Source organism: Fundulus heteroclitus, chromosome 9 (assembly GCF_011125445.2).
Source record: "Fundulus heteroclitus isolate FHET01 chromosome 9, MU-UCD_Fhet_4.1, whole genome shotgun sequence".
Classification (NCBI taxonomy): Eukaryota; Metazoa; Chordata; class Actinopteri; order Cyprinodontiformes; family Fundulidae; genus Fundulus; species Fundulus heteroclitus.
In genome coordinates, this window is record NC_046369.1 from 21,595,366 (window position 1) to 21,614,279 (window position 18,914).

Sequence of the window (18,914 nt, forward strand, 5' to 3'; positions counted from 1 at the left end):
GGAAGAAAGGACACAAGGAATTAAGGAAAGACATAAGAAAGGGAGGTAGGTCATGTGGAAGGGAGCAAAGAAAGATGAACAGGGGGCATAGAGAAAGGACACAAAGATGGAAGGAAGGAAGGAAGGAAGGACACAAGGAACATGGGAATCACACATGTAAGAAAGGAAAGATGGAAGGACGACACAAAGGAAGGAGGGACGACACAAGGAAGGGAATAAGTAAAGAGGGACACAAGGAAGGGAATAAGTAAAGAGGGACACATGGAATGGAGAAGGAAAGAAAGGACACAAGAAAGGAAGGTATGACAGACAAAAGGGAGGATAAAAGGATGGTAGGTCGGTAGTACGTAGGCAGGGGGCGCCTTACATTTTGACCCTTCCCCATTCTGTACTTTAGAGATGTTGTCCTTGTTGTACGTGACTTTTGTTGCCGTCATTATTTAAGTAGAGTCAGAGGCCTCAAACAGAAACCACAGTCAAAAACAATCAAGCGACAGATTTTAATTAAAATCCTAAGAAAATAAATAATTGTTCAATTGAAAACGCACACAAGTAGGAACTCACTCACAGGTAATGAAATGCAACGAGAAAGCAGCGGGCGGTATAAATTGGCAAAGAGGTGAACTTAACCGAAGGTATTATCAGCAGGCTCCCACCAGCATCAGTATGTGTAAGTAACATGCATCATTCAGCCTTTCACAGACCTCATTTTCATACCCACGCATTGCCATTTTGTTCCTTACTACTTCCATGTCACACCTGTAAACAAACCATTGCCCACTCATGTTTTTAAACCACAGCGTGTGAGTTTATTTTTGGTTTACTGCACTAACAAAATGTGTTCTCATCAATTATGATGATAAAGGCTCACAAAACAGTGGAATATCTTAAAAAGTCAAATACATTTATTTGTATATTATAATCTGTTACAGCCTATTGGCAATTATTTTGGCTCCAATCCCCATTTGACATCAGTTTACGGTCATAAAATATGATACAGATCAAGACCCCTGATTAAGTAAGAGCGTGCTGGTAGATATGATTTACTGGAGTGACGTAAGCAAAATTTCCTACAGTTTACTGGCGGGCATGAATCGACTCATGGTCGATAAGAAGCACCCCACAGTAGATGGCACCATTTCCTGAAAAGTCAAGTACGAAATGACTGAAACTGCAGAGGTGTGAAATGGCACGGGCCAGGAGCAACAATTTTTTACCCCACAGTTCTTTTAAAGAATTCAGGAAAGATAACCGAACATTTTTGAGTAAATAAATTTAGGTGTCTTTATTTTTTACTGCAAAGACAAATGACTAGACAAAAATTATATATTTTTTTTTTTAAAATGGTGGCTAATAACATTTTTAATGGCTGATGCAAGTTTTCCACGCATGGTTAAAACTAAAAACTTGTACTCCTTCGTGAGCCGTCAAAAGAAAGAACATCCGGTGGTTTGAGGACAGTGACCCCGTCGTTCAATATGTATATAGTTAAGAGGCAGAATATGTCTACAACACACACACACACACACACACACACACACACACACACACACACACACACACACACACACACACACACACACACACATTAAAGCCTCCGTTGCTCAGCCAAACTGTAGGCGGAACTGGAGCCATTTGTCCACTGGCTGAATCCCAACTCTGCACCAACGCAGGCAGAAAATTGGTGAGCATCTTGACTCTAGAGATGACACTTCAATTTGTGCAGCTCCAGTGACTGGTGCTCTGCAGTTCCTCCCCTGTGGGGGTGTGAGATCAGCTGGACACCTGCCTGGCCGTTTGGCCAGAGCCCGGAGCACAAGGGACCGGGCCTTGGAATGGAAGGCCTGGCCTGGCCTTGCCCGTCAGCCCGATTGCTGTCCCTGAGCCCCCCCCCAACCCCGGCCTTGGCCTGGCCTCTCAGGTCCTCATCACTGTTCTTCTAGCTTCACTTCTGTGCCAGTAACAGTCCCTCGCTCTCCCCTCTTTACTCCTAATTCCTGATCCAACTGTCAGCTGTGGCGCCATCCCTCCTCTCAGACATCAAATCCCCATCAACAGCTTGCCAGCCTTTGTCTCACTTCTTGCTGCTGCAGCTTGCACCTCGACTTCCAGCTCAAACCGAATCAGTAAGATGTCTTTGCCGTGAATCAGTGTCTGTCCTGTTGTAATCCCGGGCTGTGACGAATGGCAGTGATCGGCCGAGGCACTAAGGACATTTTGTGGATTAAAGAGGCTAAATCATTGTCCCATTCTGCTCATCCCCCTCCCTAATTAATTTAAATGTGGCTAAAGGTTTTAGCGAAGATGCTATCTAACTAGGGCTACACATTATATAGCAAATGTATAGCAACCGCAGTATCAGTGATTAAAATACTAATTCCCCAAAAGACAAATTCAAATACAAAATATGGTGTCAATTATATTTCTGGTGTCATAAATTAACAGTCAGTATGCCAGTAGTCAGCCTGTTTGATGGACCCTCACTATGTCTGATGCTCACACCTGACAAAAATGACAATACCTGAGATACTAAAGGTCCAAGTGCTGGATCCTTTGAACCAAAACGAAACAAGACAAATGGAAATGGGTGGATTTATTGCAGCCATCGCAACATTCACCACAATTATGAAAAGCAATCAAACAACTTACTTACTTCATTATTTGAATGTACCCTAATACTATAAGCAGATTGTATGTAACGTAATCAATTTCAATTTGTGTTTTTTTATTCTGGTATTACAGCTTAGTTCGATCAACTATTAAAAGCCAAACTTTATAGAAAAAAGGGTTAGAGCTGTGGACAGCAACAGTTTAATTGCATAAACATACAAACTAATGCAAGTTTTAGGAAAAAAAAAATCTTTCTTGGGTTTGTGGGAAAATGGATAAATTCCTTTGCTTAGTGCTTCCCCTGAACTGCGCATAGAAATACACTAATCGGGCTTTTCCTAGCCGATAACATTTTCTGATAGAAATTTGAAATAGTCCAGATTTTTTTCCCCTCCAAAGGACTAAAAGAGAAAACTGTACTTCAGGTTCCTTGATAGAGACAGCAGATATGAATTCAACAGAAAATTAAAAAGTTAAATTAAATAAAAAAATCTCTATTAATGTATATAAGGTTTTGCCCTAACCATTATTATTATTATTATTATTATTATTATTATTATTATTATTATTATTATTATTATTATTATTATTATTATTATTATCATCTAAGGTGAAGAAAGAAAAAAGCACCAAGTATATAGTGTTGGTTGATGTGTTTATAGCCCAAACAGTTCTTTTGAAGTGTTTGATTATTTAGGAAAATCTATTTATTTCAAAATCTGATCCACAGATTACCAGACTAGGCCAAAAACGGAAACATTGGCCTATTGTGATATTTAGCTGAATGGCTGATGCATCGCTAATCATGGGATCTGTAGTTGTTTTCACAGCGTAACTCCTGAATTCCTCAGCTACAAGTCACACAGCTAACAAATCCTTGTTTTTTCACACTAATCACAAAACAAGTCGATGGACAAAGCAATTAATGAACAAGTGTATTAAGATAAGGCATGACTGCATTTAGTGTAAGACCTAGTTTAAAAATCCTGTGTATTTAAGTCTTTGAAAAGACATCTTTAGTAAAAAACTAAATTTTCTGCCTTTTTCAGAAGAATCACAACAGAACACATGCAATTGTTAAATCTTCAATACGGTGACACTTATTGCAGCTGTTCTTAAATAAACACAGTGTGCAGGAACAGATCTGCACCACAGCCAGATGCATTTAAGTGAATAGCTAGCACTTTTCTCCAGTGCTCATTTCTGTGTTGCGCTGAAGTTGCTTTTAGTTATAGAGTGGGACACAGGGTGGAGGATGTAAGAAAACAGCCTGCGAGGCTGGGAGAGCGAGGCAGGCTGATTCCACTGAGTCAGCAGCACAGTGTGTCATGACAGAGGACACCGTTGCCACAAGCGGCATGCAGGTGAATGGGGCTCTGCACCTGTGCAGGCAACCAGCCGTAAGAGCGAAGCTGCACCCTATCTTTAGCAAAGCGCACCACGATGCACTGGTTCAGATTATAGACATGCACATGTGCAACCCTGCTCACAGTTACTGTGTCCAACTGGATGTTTTGTCTGAAATAAGCAGTTCAGCAGGGCCGTGCCATTCCAGCCAACTACAAACATCTGCACTTTGTTCAAGCCTGCAGTTCTGCTCATTTGCTGGCAAGTTAAAAAAAATCCCAAAAGGCAATAGGAGCAGAAACAGAAACTTGTAACGCCTCTGACTGAACTCGTTTTCAAGCATAACACGCAGTAGGAGTTCTAATTAAAACTGCTTTGAGGCTGGAAGTGGTGATATTGGATTTGTTGAAACAGGTATTTTCAAAAACCACTAAACAGCCTGAAAGTATATGATAACAACAATGCATACGGCCCAGCACTTCTTTAGGGAACAAGAGTGAGGCAGGAGCACATATCTGGCTGCTTAGCAGAAGCAGAGCTCTACCTAATCTAATCACTGTTCCACCATCAGACACATCCTGATTGTGTCTCTGTTGGTGGGTGTGTGCATGTGTGTCTGCCCTGCAGCAAAGCCATAGAGCTACAGCACATAGACATTAGCCGACCATTTTACTCAAGAATTCATTTCACAGACTCGGATACTGCGTGAGTGTATGTTCGTTTGTGCACTCGTGTGTCTCCATAATCTGCTTATTGGTTTCCCTCTGAACCGGAGCTTAAATAATCTAATAGCTGCGAGGGAAAAAGGACAGCCGTCCGTCATCTGTCTTAATGAGTCAACGGTTTGATAGAAGCAATGAATAACTCAAAACTACATGCGACTGCAGAGAAAGCAAATGCTTTGCCAACAGTGCAACAAGCTGAATTCCCTTCCCATACCACAGTACTTGGAAATTGTCTTTTGTGGTGTGATGTGATGTTGTGTTAAATAATTTAATCATACAGCAGGTTTGAACTATACTAAGATATTATAGAACTGCATTATAGCTTCAAAATCTTTTATAATTTAAAATATGTTCAACTAGCCATACTGTTGACCATGGATATCTATTCTAGGAGTGTGAGAGAGTAGTCGCTGGGAAATAGTGTTACTATTATCTTAAAGCAAAGACTAAAATATTACTATAACTATTCAGCAGAAACTGTAGATCCTCACCTTAAATCACGTTCCGTGATAGAGGTTGTTATCTCAAAAGTATAGAAAATAGCAAATTTGTTGTACTTCTTATTGCACTGGTGAAAGTCTTGCTCTCTCTCACTTTCTTGCAGCCTGTAAGAATCCTTGGCAAGTCTCAACATGTCATAGAAAATATAGTTTAAAAATAGCTTCTTACGACTCACTGATGGTGAAAATGGCTAACCTTTCAAAGATGGGCCAAAAAAGTTGAAGGTACTCTGGAGGACAGAGTTGTCAAAATGATATAATATGTAATCAATACTAAAATATTAATTTGCATCAAAAGTCATTTAAACTGATCCATTCACATTTGTCCAAATTGTTGCACCACTTTCAACCGCAACTCTCCAATAACAGAGACACTCTGTCTCCCTGCCTTGACTCACCTCAACAATAATCTGCTGCTGGAAGTTTAATGTCTGCCAACTTGCCAAATACAGCCAGAAAAAAAAAAAAAAAACTATGGTACTATCGACATTAACTTTATCGACAAGACAAACACAAAAAAGGTTGTTCCGAGGAACCTTCTCTACGGGTCACATGAACACGAAAAAATTAAGCGCTGAGCGATGCTACATGCTAAGCTAATGCTCACAACATCAGTGTTTGATTGCCACGTAGAAGTTCATTAACGCTGCTGTATCGGTAACAGCGAAGTTGTAAACCTCCCGGACAATATAAATTAACGCTGCCTGTTTAAGTATTAGCTTCACAGACACGGACAGAACAGTGGTGTTGTTCTGTTGCTCTGAGCTCCCCCTGTGGAGACATGATTTTTGTGTAAACCACTGCATACCTGAAACATAAAGGTTTTTACATTTTTGCCTTATTTGAAGAAAGGCACGGGACGCTCTGTCTTTAAAAACTCATTCTTTATTTAAAAAATGAGTACTCCCAAGACTTATTTTCAGTAAAATTTGACGTTTGTTGTCCCATACTATGACATTAAAGACTCCAACTTTGTTTATTTCCTAATCTTTACCTTTTTAATGCATCAGAGGAAACCTCAGTTTAACATTTTTTATTAAGTATCCGTCTGCATCCACCGCCTGTGGTGATGGATCAAATTGGTCCTGTTCTTGAATTGCAGTTGTGGGCTGCACAACATAATTTCATCACCACTGATCTTAAGAATATTTGTCAACTCTAACATCTCAATGTCTTGGTTCCCTTAAAAATGCTATAAAGCTGTATTTTTCAAGTCATAGCAGATACAATTAATAGTTTCTTATTTCTGATTGTTGTTGTAGCCTTACATTAACTAACATTAAATTTAAATTCTCACAGCTTCTGCTGCAGTAGGAAGATTGAGAAACAAAAGTCTACACAAGATGTAGGTGCGCTCAGCTAACGGTCGAGGCCTGCGGCAGACCAGCTAAACCATTAAGAGTGGCGTGTATTCAAATGAGCAGATAAATCTCCCCTGCTCCTGTATAGCGCGGAATAATTGAAAATGCCCACAGGAGGCTATCTCTGCTCATATACTGTGGCGAATGTCATGGTGACAACATAGAAAGGTAGTGGCTGATTGTTATATATATTTATATATACAAAAAATCCTACAACAGCGTGTGTGTCTCACAGCGAGAGCAGAAGAGCCTTGAGAGATAGCACGCTCCTCTCCATTTTCTCATTTTCTCCATCCCTGTCTTTTCGTCCTCTACCCCCGCCCCCCCAATATCAATTTAACAGGTGATGATCATGACTGCTGGTGACGTTTATCCGGGGTGATAAGCAGTGGATATCACCTTTCCTGAGTTCCCATCTGCATTTCCATGTGTAGGATGGAAAGCGATTCTCACGACTGGAAGTGGATGTGAACTAATTGTTAAATTTCCATGCTCCTCTCAGAATATACTCAACAAATATCAATATTACCTGCTGTCTGATAACACCACAGACGATCCCTGATCATACTGTATTAGGGAGGAGGGGGCGTTCTGTGTACAGAGCCGTTTCCGTTTTAAATTGAGTCAGCTGTAACATTATGGTCCTTATAATGGGTGGACCCATCTTTATGAGTCATCCACCATAGTTAGACTTTCCATATTCCTCCTACTGATGTTACAGTCATAAAGCTCTGACAGAAAATAACCTTTTTAAAAGCAATGCTGTTTGAAACTAGCATCCCTACCTAATTTTTCATTTTAAAATTAAAATTTTCCATTCTCAAATTTCTTGCGCAACTTTTAATTTTTTCAGCCCATTTAAAACATCTAAATATATGTTTATGTGCAAAATTGCAGAAATCATTTTTAGACTAGTCAGGCCTTAATTATGTGACATATAAATACAGTAAAAGAACAAAAGACTATTAATGTAGTGATAACTTACAGAAACATAATAATAATTAAAAATATCTTACTGATGTTTTCCTAAAAATAACTTGTCTTAAAAATTCTATTATCATTGCCTGTTCCATTGGCAGAGCAACATCTCCACATTAAACATCTGCCTTTTCTTCTAGATTTTTTGAGTGCTGTATATAGATATATATTTCCAGACATTCATTTTTTATTAAATGTTAATACAAACCAGACCCAGAAAGACTTCTGAAACCATGTAACCATACCTAGTAATCTTCCAGTCAGTTAGCTTGTGTTCATCATTAACAAATTTTCCTTCGTCCGGTTCTGACTGGTGATTGGTCAAATACTAAAAATCAGATGTTTAGATTCTGTTACATTGATCATAAGTGAAACCTCACACTTTTTGGCCTGTGAACATCCATGTACATTTGTCAACATCCGACAAAGAGCTGCCACACGAGTTATGATGCTTAAAAATGAGAGATAATGTTTGTTTTCTTTAATTGTCTGTTGGATTTAAAACTATTGCCTTTATCAAAGAATGTGTTGCACATGTCTTCTCTGATCCATTTTGTTGCATTTACTGATACATGACAACAAAATTCTGCACAAATAGATTTGGATATGGTAGAAAGACAACCTGAATCAGTGTTGGCCTATAAAGGCCTGATTTAAAGGCACATTTCGAACACTAACCTGACATTGAGGATGATTTATTTCTGATTGCAGCAAAGTAGGACCTTTCATAATTTCTTTGAGTTGTTAATTTAACCAAACAGATAAACAAATATTTACAATAAACCCAATGAAGCCATCATTAAACTTGCCATTATGCCTCTTCACCCCCCTGTCCTGGGATCAGATCTCAGGAAGCAGTAGCTCTTATGAGGTTTGCTTTTCCTGTGACAAACTAAATTATCTGACATGTACCCAGTACTGAATGAGAGAATAATCTAAAGTAATAAGTCTGAGCTTGTCTGCAACAATACAAAACCTTTCTTGTCATCATAGCATTTTTCTCTCACAGTTAATCAGCCTGGAAACAGGTAAGCGCATCACAGGTGAGTTCTTGTAAGCCACACACACCATTTGATAGGCAGGCTCTGTATTAACGTCAGTTAAGTAACACTGCATTTTAGACACATGCGGTTCCTTAAATCATGATGAAAATCTCACTGGCGACCTGTCACAGGTATTTCCTACTTGTCTGTCACTCGCTGGACCCCGATTGATAGATCTTCAAACTACGACGCACCACCAACCTGCACAAACTAATTTACACCACACCCCGGGCTTTCTAACCTCATTCATATATATATGAATATGAATGAATATGAATCAACATCATTCATATATATATATATATATATATATATATATATATATATATATATATATATATATATATATATATATATATATATATACATATATAGTATTTGATTCAGGACGCTGCATCTGCTCATTGGCCTCACTGTAAGTAGTGATTTGTGCCCTTGAGCAGCGCTGTTTTTACCATACAGTCATGTACAAAATTGTTGGCACCCCTTAATTGTAACTGAAATAACTTGAAAAAGTAATAACAAAAGTAATAATATATAAAAATTTAGTCAAAATTTACCAATGAAAATCAGGCATTGCTTTTTAATTGTGATTCAAGAGAATATTTCAAAAACAGGTTGATGAAACAGGCCTGGACAAAAATGATAGCACCCGTAGAAAAGATTGAAAATAATTTGACCATAGGGAAATGTTAAACTGAGGTGTGTCCACTAATTAGCATTACAGACGTTTTCAAGCTTGTAACCAGTAAGTCTGTCTATTTAAAGGCTTACAAGTATATTATACTTTGTCTATAAAATTATAGACAAACATGTTAAAGGTAAAGGCTGTAAGACCATCTCCAAGTAGCTTCATGTTCCTGGGACTACATTTGCACATATTATTCAGAGGTTTAAGGTCCACAGGACAGTAACCAACCTCCCTGGACGTGGCCACGGGAGGAATATGGATAACAAATTAAAGAGAAAGATCATGCGAACCAAAGAGCCCAGAACAGACTCCGAATAAATTAAAGGTGAACTCCAAGCTCAGATCGCATCATCCATCACTGTTTGAGCCAAAGTGGAGTTCATGGGAGACACCGTTGTTGAAAGCAAATCACAAAAAATGCAAGACTGGAATTTGCCACAGTGCATATTGTAAAGCCACAAAGCTTCAGGAAGAATTGCCTTTGGAATGATGAGAAAAAAAACTGGAGCTTTTTGGCTCCATGTTCACAGACGCACACAAAAAGCATACCTAGAAAAGAACACTGTTCCTTCTGTGAAACATGGAGGAGACTCGGCTATGTTCAGGGGCTGCTTTGCTGCATCTGGCACTGGGTGTCTCAGATCTGTGCAGGATTCAATGAAATGGCAAGAATATCAAGGCATTCTGGAGAGAAATGTGCTGGCTGGTGTCAGAACGCTTGATCTCAGTTGTAGGTCATGGGTCTTCCAACAGTATAGTGACCCAAAAGACACAGCTATAACCACCTAAGAACGACTATACGACTATTCTGAAATAGCCTATGAGCCTTGATCTAAATGCTATCGAACGTCTTGAGACCCATTCGCACGGGATTAGTTTTACCTAGGGACCACGTGTGATTTGTAATAATTAAGGAGATTGTCTGTGTTTTTAAATTTTCTCGAATGTATTTTGCTAAACTTTGAGGTCTTAAACTAATCTGACGCGAATAGGCGTCTCTGTGATTTGCATAGAAATGGGCGGGATCTGATATGGCTTTTTTTTGTTTACTGGGTGCATTTTTATTTGTTTTTGGTGAAGAATGGAGGCTGCATTGGAGCATTTCGAAAACTCCAGCCCCGGCCACCAAAACCCTATCAGAAAACAAGCCCAGTAAGCAACCTGCCACAGAGCGATACAGAGCCGGTTTCTACATATGGGGACAGACAGCTCTCACTGTCTGTAAAATGCAACAACAGCGCGAGGTCTGGCACGTGTTGCACAGTGCGATAGACAGGAAAAGGGGTTCTGTTAGAGAAAAAACAAGCCCCAATAACCGACTGCACATTAAAAAAAATTAGCCCAAAAACCGCGACTCACAAAATCTACCGGTGACTTTGGAAAAAAAGAGAGCGCTGAGACGCTTATGAGCGGAGTGTTGGCTGCACTGCTTCTATTACTTAGCCGCTCACGTGCTCAATAGGCAGCAGAGATGTTCGTAAATGTCTGCAAGTCGCTTTGGTTATCCCGTGCGAATGCACCACATAAAAAAGCTAACGTAGGGGGATGACTTATTTATTACATGAGGTCCCCAGGTAGAACCAATCCCGTGCGAATAGGGCCTTAGAAGGAGCTGCCTTAGAAGGGTGCATTCAAAGGCAGCTCCAGACATCATCTGGAGAAGACACCCTTCAAACCTGAGACAACTGAAGCAGTTTGCTCATGAGCAGTGGGACAAAATACCTGTGGACAGGTGCAGAGATCTCATTGGCAGTTACACAAATTGTTTGACTGTAATGATTGCCTCAAAGGCGTTCACAACTAATTATTAAGTTACAAGTGCCATCCTTTTTGTCCAGGCCTCTTTCGTTAGTTTGATTTTTAAAATGATTTTGTTGAACCACAATTGAAAAGCAATGTTGGATTTTCATTGGTTATGTTTCAATGTTTGTTTTTTTTATTTACTATTACTTTTGTCAGTTTCAAGTTATTTCAGTGAACATTGTGGGATTATCTTTGATTAACAGAGGGGTTCCAACAATTTTGTCCTTGACTGCATAATTGCCCCTGAAACTACTGACGATGTAGTTATATTTGTTATTTTATTTCACTATAATTCCATAAACATGCTTCGGATAAGGCAGTTGTATGTGTGAAACTCTCATACACACTTTTGATCAATATTCGACATATGTGCTGAACATAATAACATCAAAGCCTCATCTTACCCTCCTAGCTATCAAGTGCCACTCCTAAAAGGGCAGAATCGGTGATCACAGCTCACGGCCCAAAGAAATGCAAGATATAAAGCTATTTTAAATGCTACTTAGTAGCCAAAATGTTTTTGGCCCTACTCAAAACCGATTCCAGTGAGATTTAGTTAAACTAAACTCCTTCGTTCAACCATCTTTCCACCATGGTGAATGGTTACATAACAATTGTACATCTAAGTTCACAAACTGAGGTTTTGTTTTTAAGGTCGACCGATACAAAATGGTTTTGTTATTTTTTTAAGCTTGATATAGCACCTTTAATCAAGAGTCAGGGTTCCAACACAATTCTCCAGGTAAAAAGACGTATCCAAGCTGGACTTACCAGAGTCCTCAGTTTTTAAACTTATTTAAAAATATAAAATGCTAAGGTTCACCACAGACTTATGGCAGATACTGTATCTCTACACAGGTCTACGCACGAAAAGACAAAAAACTTGAAGGAGGTAGAGAGGGAAGAGAAAGAGAATGTAAGGAAGTAAAAACAGAAGGATGGTGACAAAGAAAGGAGTGACACGAGGAAGGAAGGACTCTCAGAAGTAAAGGAAGGTGGGTAGGACGCAGTAAAGGAACAGATGGGCGAAAGAGATGACAGGAGTAAGTACACATGAAAGAAGAAAAAAGACAATAGGAAAGAAAGAGAGCTCAGCAAATAGAAAAAAATAAAGGATACAAAGAAAGTGTCAAAAAAAGAAAAGAAAGAGAACCCGGCAAGAAAGGAATAAAGAAAGAATGTCGCAAGGAAGAAATGGAGGAACATAAAGAAGGAAAGGACATGAGGAAGCGCATAAAAGGGAAGGAAGCAAGGAGTAAGGAAAGGAAGCAAGGAGTAAAAAAAGATAGACACAAGGACATAGGGAGAAACTGAAGGAAGGAAAAACAAACAGAGGGGAAATAGTAAGAGGACAATTAAGGAAGGAAAGCATGAAGGACACGATGAAAAGAGAAATGATAAAGGATATAAGGAAAAAAGAATGGAAGGGCAGATGAAAGGACACATAGAATGGAGGAAGGAAGGACACAAAAAAGGAAATACAGCATTTAGGAAATGGGACAAGGAGTTTGTTGTGGAAATACAAAGATTTTATGAACTCCTATTTTATTTTTCCATTCCTATCCAGACCTGCAATACTCAAACCCAGTTCCAATTGTCTTTGTTCTGGTGATGAGCCCTGTGGTCCGGCAGATGGTTTAGGTCTTCAATTGTTACACACCACCAGGTACAGAAGACAAAAAAAACGCCACATGCTTTGTTTGCAGGCCCAGATGTGTCTATTACCAACCACAATGCTGCCATTTTGTAGCATGATCAGTTGCATGCTGAATCTATAATTTATCCGGCTACAGAAATATATAAATGTTTAATACGTCAGAGGCGGCGGGGGCCTGTCAAAAGCATGACCTTGAAACGTCCTTTAAAACATCACAAGGCAGCAACGCTGGAGCCGGTTGAGCTGCCAGCGTCAAACAACAGGCAACACGACACAGCCCGTGCTCCAACTCGTACACACAATTCCTGTCTGCCTGCTGATGCTCTGCCCCCCCCCCCCACCTTTTTCTTTTTCCAGGGATGCAAAATGCAGATGAGAGGAGTCAGCCACTTGTGCACAGTCTCAGGAGAAACTGCCAGTCAAATTCGAACATCTGTATGAATACTAAAACACACAGGGTACAGTCGAGGATGCTAGAAAGAGAGCGGGAAGGAGGATGGGGGAAACAGGAGATGACTGGATTGAGAAGAGAGAGGGAAAGTAGATAGGAAAGCTAGTTTGCCTCTCTTTTCTTTATGTGTTTTCGACGGAACAAAGAGATACAGACACATTCCTTCCACCATACTTTCCATCAGGATATTTATTCTAAAAAAGCAGCTCTGCACAACAAGGGCTCGGTCCTGTGTTTGCTAGTGGGCTGAGGCGCTAACACTCCCCAGCTGATTATGTGTCTGTCTGTAGCAGTTTGAGCTGCTGCCAAAGGAATTAGGTCTAGTATTTGTGAATGCTGCTCCCCTCGCAGCAGAATGCCTCGCCGTGCCTCTCAGATTTCTAACGTTTTTAAAAGAGAGAGAGAGAGAGAGAGAGAGAGAGAGAGAGAGAGAGAAACATTTTAAATAAATGAAGAAAATCACTGTGGAAGCCTATTAAATTTTTAACATAACCATTTTGTGAGTCTTCATGTGTGTTTAGGCTTTGCACAAAAGGAATATTTAAAAACCAAAGCGTGCTAATTGGGACAGGAGATTTCTTTTTTTTTTTTTTTTTTTTTTTTTTACAGCTACGTCTTATTCAAACAGGCTTTGGGCTCATTAACTGCTTCCATCCTGCTTTTGTTTGAAGGAAAGTGGAAAAGACATTTAAAGATAAATAATATTTTTGCAACATCTACACTGACACTGTAGTGTAAAACGCTGATAGGCATTACGTGTTCACAAAAATTAACTAAAGCTGTCTTAAAGTGAGAGAGCGAAGACACAATAATCTCATTGGATCTGTCTTGTTTTTAAAAATGCAGTTCTTCATAGTAGTTGAATATTTAAACATCAGTCACACAGATTGCTAATGGAATATGCCATGCAACATTAATCTACATATTTTAAATAAATAAAAAAATAGCTCTAGCTTTAAATTGTGGCATTGATTTAGCCGTCAGATGAAATGACATACTGGTTTAAACATTGATGTACGATACATGGTGATGATTGCACAGCAGTGTGGGACAAACATCCTCAGGGGGAAATTTGCGTTCATTTCTGTTGTAATAAATAATCACACTTCAGGTTTTAAACGCCACCAAAGAAGATGCAACATTTGTATTCATTCTTGCCTTACTTTATCGTCCATATTACAGACGCAATCCAACTAAACGGCACAGGCGTTATTATCTCGGCTATTTTTAATCTGCTTTACAGCTCAGCAGAGTTAGTTGTTGTCGTTAAGATATAGCAAACGGACTACTGCCCACATGTTTCAGTTCCAATGACTTCTTCAAAGTGACTGTCAACCACATACAGCGACAAAGAGGGTATTTACAGTATAACCACTGCATAAATAACACTAAAAAAAAAAACCCAAGGGACCCAATGTGACCATTTAAGCCCATCTGAGCCTCGGTGCTCTTAACTCAAAGTAGAAGACAACTAAAAGCGTGTGTTTACCACTTGTCCTTGTCTGAGATGCACTTAGTGAAAGTCAGGACGACAGCTACTCTGCATGTTGGTAAAACATTAGCTCGATTGCTCTCTGTGTGTTGTGCATTGTAAAATTGACAATAAAGCAAATTTGACAAGAAGCATCCACCTGTGAATACCTGCCATTTGTCATGTCTGCCAGTTTTTTTTTTTTTTATTTTGAGAAAAGAGTTGAATTGGCCAAAAAACAGTCTGAAATTCCCCGGAAACAGATAATAAAACCCGAAGCAGGCTGAGTGGCTTAAAGTTGAATAAGGAGTTTCTCATCGTGAGATTAGTATATGAAAAGGCGAGGGCTGAGCTACATGAATTGACTCAGCTTGTTAGCAAGATAGTTGTATTATAGGAGGGTTGACATGGTCATGAGGGAGATTTGCTGCTTTAATTGTCTTAGAAATTAAAGCTTAAAAAGGAAAAGTAGAAATTAAAATCACTAAAAATGATGGAGCACCGATATTAGCTCAGTTGCCTTACAGCAAAAAGGCCCTGGGTTTAAATCTTGGCTGGAGACTTTCTTTGTGAAGTTTGGCTGCAATCCATGTGCCTGGGTTGCTTCTCTCTGGGTACTCTTGTCTTTTCCCCCATAACATACATGTTAGATCAATTATTAGGTATGAGTTTATCCCTGCATGGTGTTTGTCCTTTGTATCGCCACAATGGACTACCGACCTTTCCGGGGAGACAAGACTGGGGGGATAGACACCAGCTCCCCTGCAATCCTGCTATAAATAGGAGGCCGTAGAAAATGGGTGCATAACAACAATAATCATTATCAAATATACCTTGACATTGCCAATCAGATTGAAATGACTGCTAATTTGCAAAGCCATTTCTTGTATTTTTTAATTCTGATGATCACTAAACAGCAAGGATTCAACAACAGATCTGTGACCTTTGTGTATCCCCCAAGCATGTAACTGAACTGAAGAGATCTATTCAAGGTTTGGTTATTGGCATGTCTAATAAAACTAAGCAAATTCAGCAAATCTGTACAAAGTAAGTCATGGAGAGTGTTTGACATGAGGACAGCGTCAGAAAGATTAAGAGGTAGCTTCTCTGCCTGAATGACTCCATCTTTTTTTTTCATATTGTGAATTAGCTTTTGGTAATTCACAATATGAACACACACAAAAATAAATAAATAAATAAAACTACAGAAACATAAACATGGAAAATAAATAACGCGCCAATTACGCTTTTACTGTTCGACACCTATTTCTGGTTATCGTAGAGGTCTGAGTTGAGTTAAAATTTTAAATGAATCTGATTTTTATTTTTCCAAAGGACCATTACACAAAAGAGAAATGTTGCTGCTTCCGCTTTAAAGACAGTAGGATTATTTCAAGAGCACGAAAGTATGTGTCTCTGACCTATGGTGGAAGTTCATAGTTTCGATACATTAAATGAAAAGTATTTTCATGAATGAATAAGAGTATTTGTCTTGTGGATCACTGATCAGACAGATCAGACTTTTGCTTTCATTTGTATGTTGGATTTCTATCCATCATTTTTTATGATGACTCAAAATCACCTTCATGTACTGAGATGTGCTATACAAATAGATTTGCCTTGCCTTACCTTCATTGCTCCTCAAATCAATACTCACCTTTGAACAGTACAAAATAACATCTACTGGAACCTTGTTTGATGTTTTTTATATGGGGTAACATGTAAATTACTCAACAGCACACATATTAAAGGACAGCAGCTTATAAATTCCTAACACATCCCACCCTATTAGTTCTGACGTGTAACCTTGGAGCACACGGTGTTATGCCTGAGGGTATGTAAATTTAAATAATCATTTAAATAAATAATGTATATACACATACTACTGGGTCCTTTTAGTCTTCCTGATGCACACTCATCAAAAACCTTTAATACTAACGAGCATTTCACGTTTTTTTGTTGTTTTTTTTGCAAGCTCTTCCACTCTTCCTCCCTATCCTGCTTTGACGTTCATTTGCTGTCAAACACTTCACAATCTTACTGATGTAATCTGTCGATACAGCCTACATAACATACAGTCTTCTTACATCAGCACTGAATTCCTGCCATTGCTGCCATGAAGCTGAAGGCCTCAATGTTTCATTAGTAAATCAGACACGAAAGGAATCCCCTACATTTCAGCTAGCATTTCAATGGCATTTCACTAAAAGTAGTGTGAGAACAAATTGTCCATGAAACTGTAAAAGGTAGCCACATATCATCAAAAATAGATGAATGCACACATAATTTAAAGGACTATATTCAGAAAGACAGAAGGATAGATGGCTGCTAGTTTTATTAGTGGACCGATCACTTAGTCGCCAGGATGGGATGGATAGATGAGTCTGACAATGGTGAGCAAAGTAAATAACTTAGGTAGCTTAACATCATGAGTCTCCATGCTGGCAGTCCTCAGTAGTCATGGGCTGGGTACAGGTATCAAGGTATATCGAGGTTTTAAAGTTTAAAAACAGCTAAAACTTTACTGTTTGAAGTCCTTATTGCCGTGCTGCCCCGCTCACCCTTGTTGCTGCCTGCTGCTGGTCAGAAGGCTTAAATAAGGCTACTAGTTTGTTCCTCCCTAATTGGAAATACGTCTGAGCGCGTTACTAAGGGAGAAACGCCCATCACTTATTAGGGCTTTACACAACATTGGGAATTAGACAATTGTAAGAATATTGTTAAATATTGCTGCACTATTACTACATGAATGCACAGTATGAGGGATTGCTGCAATGGAAGAGCACTGTGGCTCCGCACTCTTTTAGGAGGAGTTAATTCTGCATGTCAAAGACTCAATTCAATCTGCTGGGTTTCCATAGATAGGAAACTTTGTCATCAATCTGTCTGTATGATTTGATTGAATTTGACTTTGTAAAGTGCCTTGAGATGACATGTGTCGTGAATTGGTGCTATTAAAATCAAATTGAATTGAATGCTGTGATGTGACATCAGTTGCAACTAACACATGTTTTTCCTCACTCTTCTGTTTCTATTCCATGACCACAATGTTCAACAGCTCTCTTTGAATTTTAGCGTCTCATTCGCTATACTCCACTTGTCTATGTCAGGTGGATATCACTTAAACATAAATTTAGTTTAGAGTTTTATTTTAGCTCAATCAAAACCAATCAAATATCAATTTTGGTATGATTAGCCAACTGTGGTGTACAGCCATGTTTTTATAACTGTTACAGTGTGCACCACACGGGAGGCTCGCCCCTTCCCTTTCACAGAGTGAACATTGAAGTAAGCAATAGAAAATATTCTCAGGGTGCCGCCCCCTTACACAGTGCTGCCCTGGGTATAGAGCCATTATTGCCAAGGGCAATGTTAGTGATCCTTCCTGTCATAAATACATTGTATCTAATAGCAGACCTTTGTGATTGTGATAGTGGATATATTATTGTTGCGATGGGGATTTCAATTTGATATATTTTGCAGTTCTAACTCTTCTTAGAGTGATTAAAGGCAGTGTTAGCGCAGCAGACAGCCTGACTAATCAGCCAGTTAATGTCAGCTTGTTATACTCTGTGTTACTACATAGAGAGCGGGACAGCAAAAAGTTTCAGTACTCTGGACAATATCTGCTTTTACTGAAGCAGTAAAAAGCTTAATTGTTTGCGTACTGTTCGCTAGCAACAACAAATTGTGTTGTTGCTAACAAACAGCACAACTTGTTAGCAAGTTTTAATACTTTTCTTACATAAGAACGTTATGGACTGCTTTATAATAATGTGTCATAACATTTTGGTAGCCGCAATAATAAATTTTGGTTTTTAGTTTCAATCAAAACCAATTAAGTTCCATTATACATTTTTGTTTAATATTTTTTTCATAAAAACTGGGATACTGTGGTATTTTTAGATCATCCTACCAGCCCATGCCTACGAGCAAAACGCTTCAACATATTACTGAAAAACAGAAGAGTTAAGAGAAAAAACATTTTCAATTTCAGCACATGTATGCTTTTTTTTTATTCACCTGCATGGACCATAGCGCTCCCGCTGTGTGCACACTGCCCTGCTTAATAGCATCTCCACTCATGCAACTTCCATGCAATAATTCGGATACAGTTTCTCCCGGGTGTTTAAATACATCCAACATTTACAAATCAATCCTGCTGCAGGGAAAAATCCTTCTTGCTACAGACTTGTACAAAGGCAGCAAAGCGGGGGGTGGGGTGGGGGGGGCACTTACAGTCCTGGCGTTAACATAAAATGGGTGCTATTCTCTAG

At 39.1% G+C, this 18,914-nt stretch overlaps 1 protein-coding gene across 9 annotated transcripts in view; it reads right to left on the reverse strand.

Annotated features, from left to right (window-relative positions):
* elavl4 (ELAV like neuron-specific RNA binding protein 4) overlaps positions 1-18,914 on the reverse strand; it is a 108,500-nt gene that overhangs the window by 70,317 nt on the left and 19,269 nt on the right. The window lies entirely within an intron of this gene.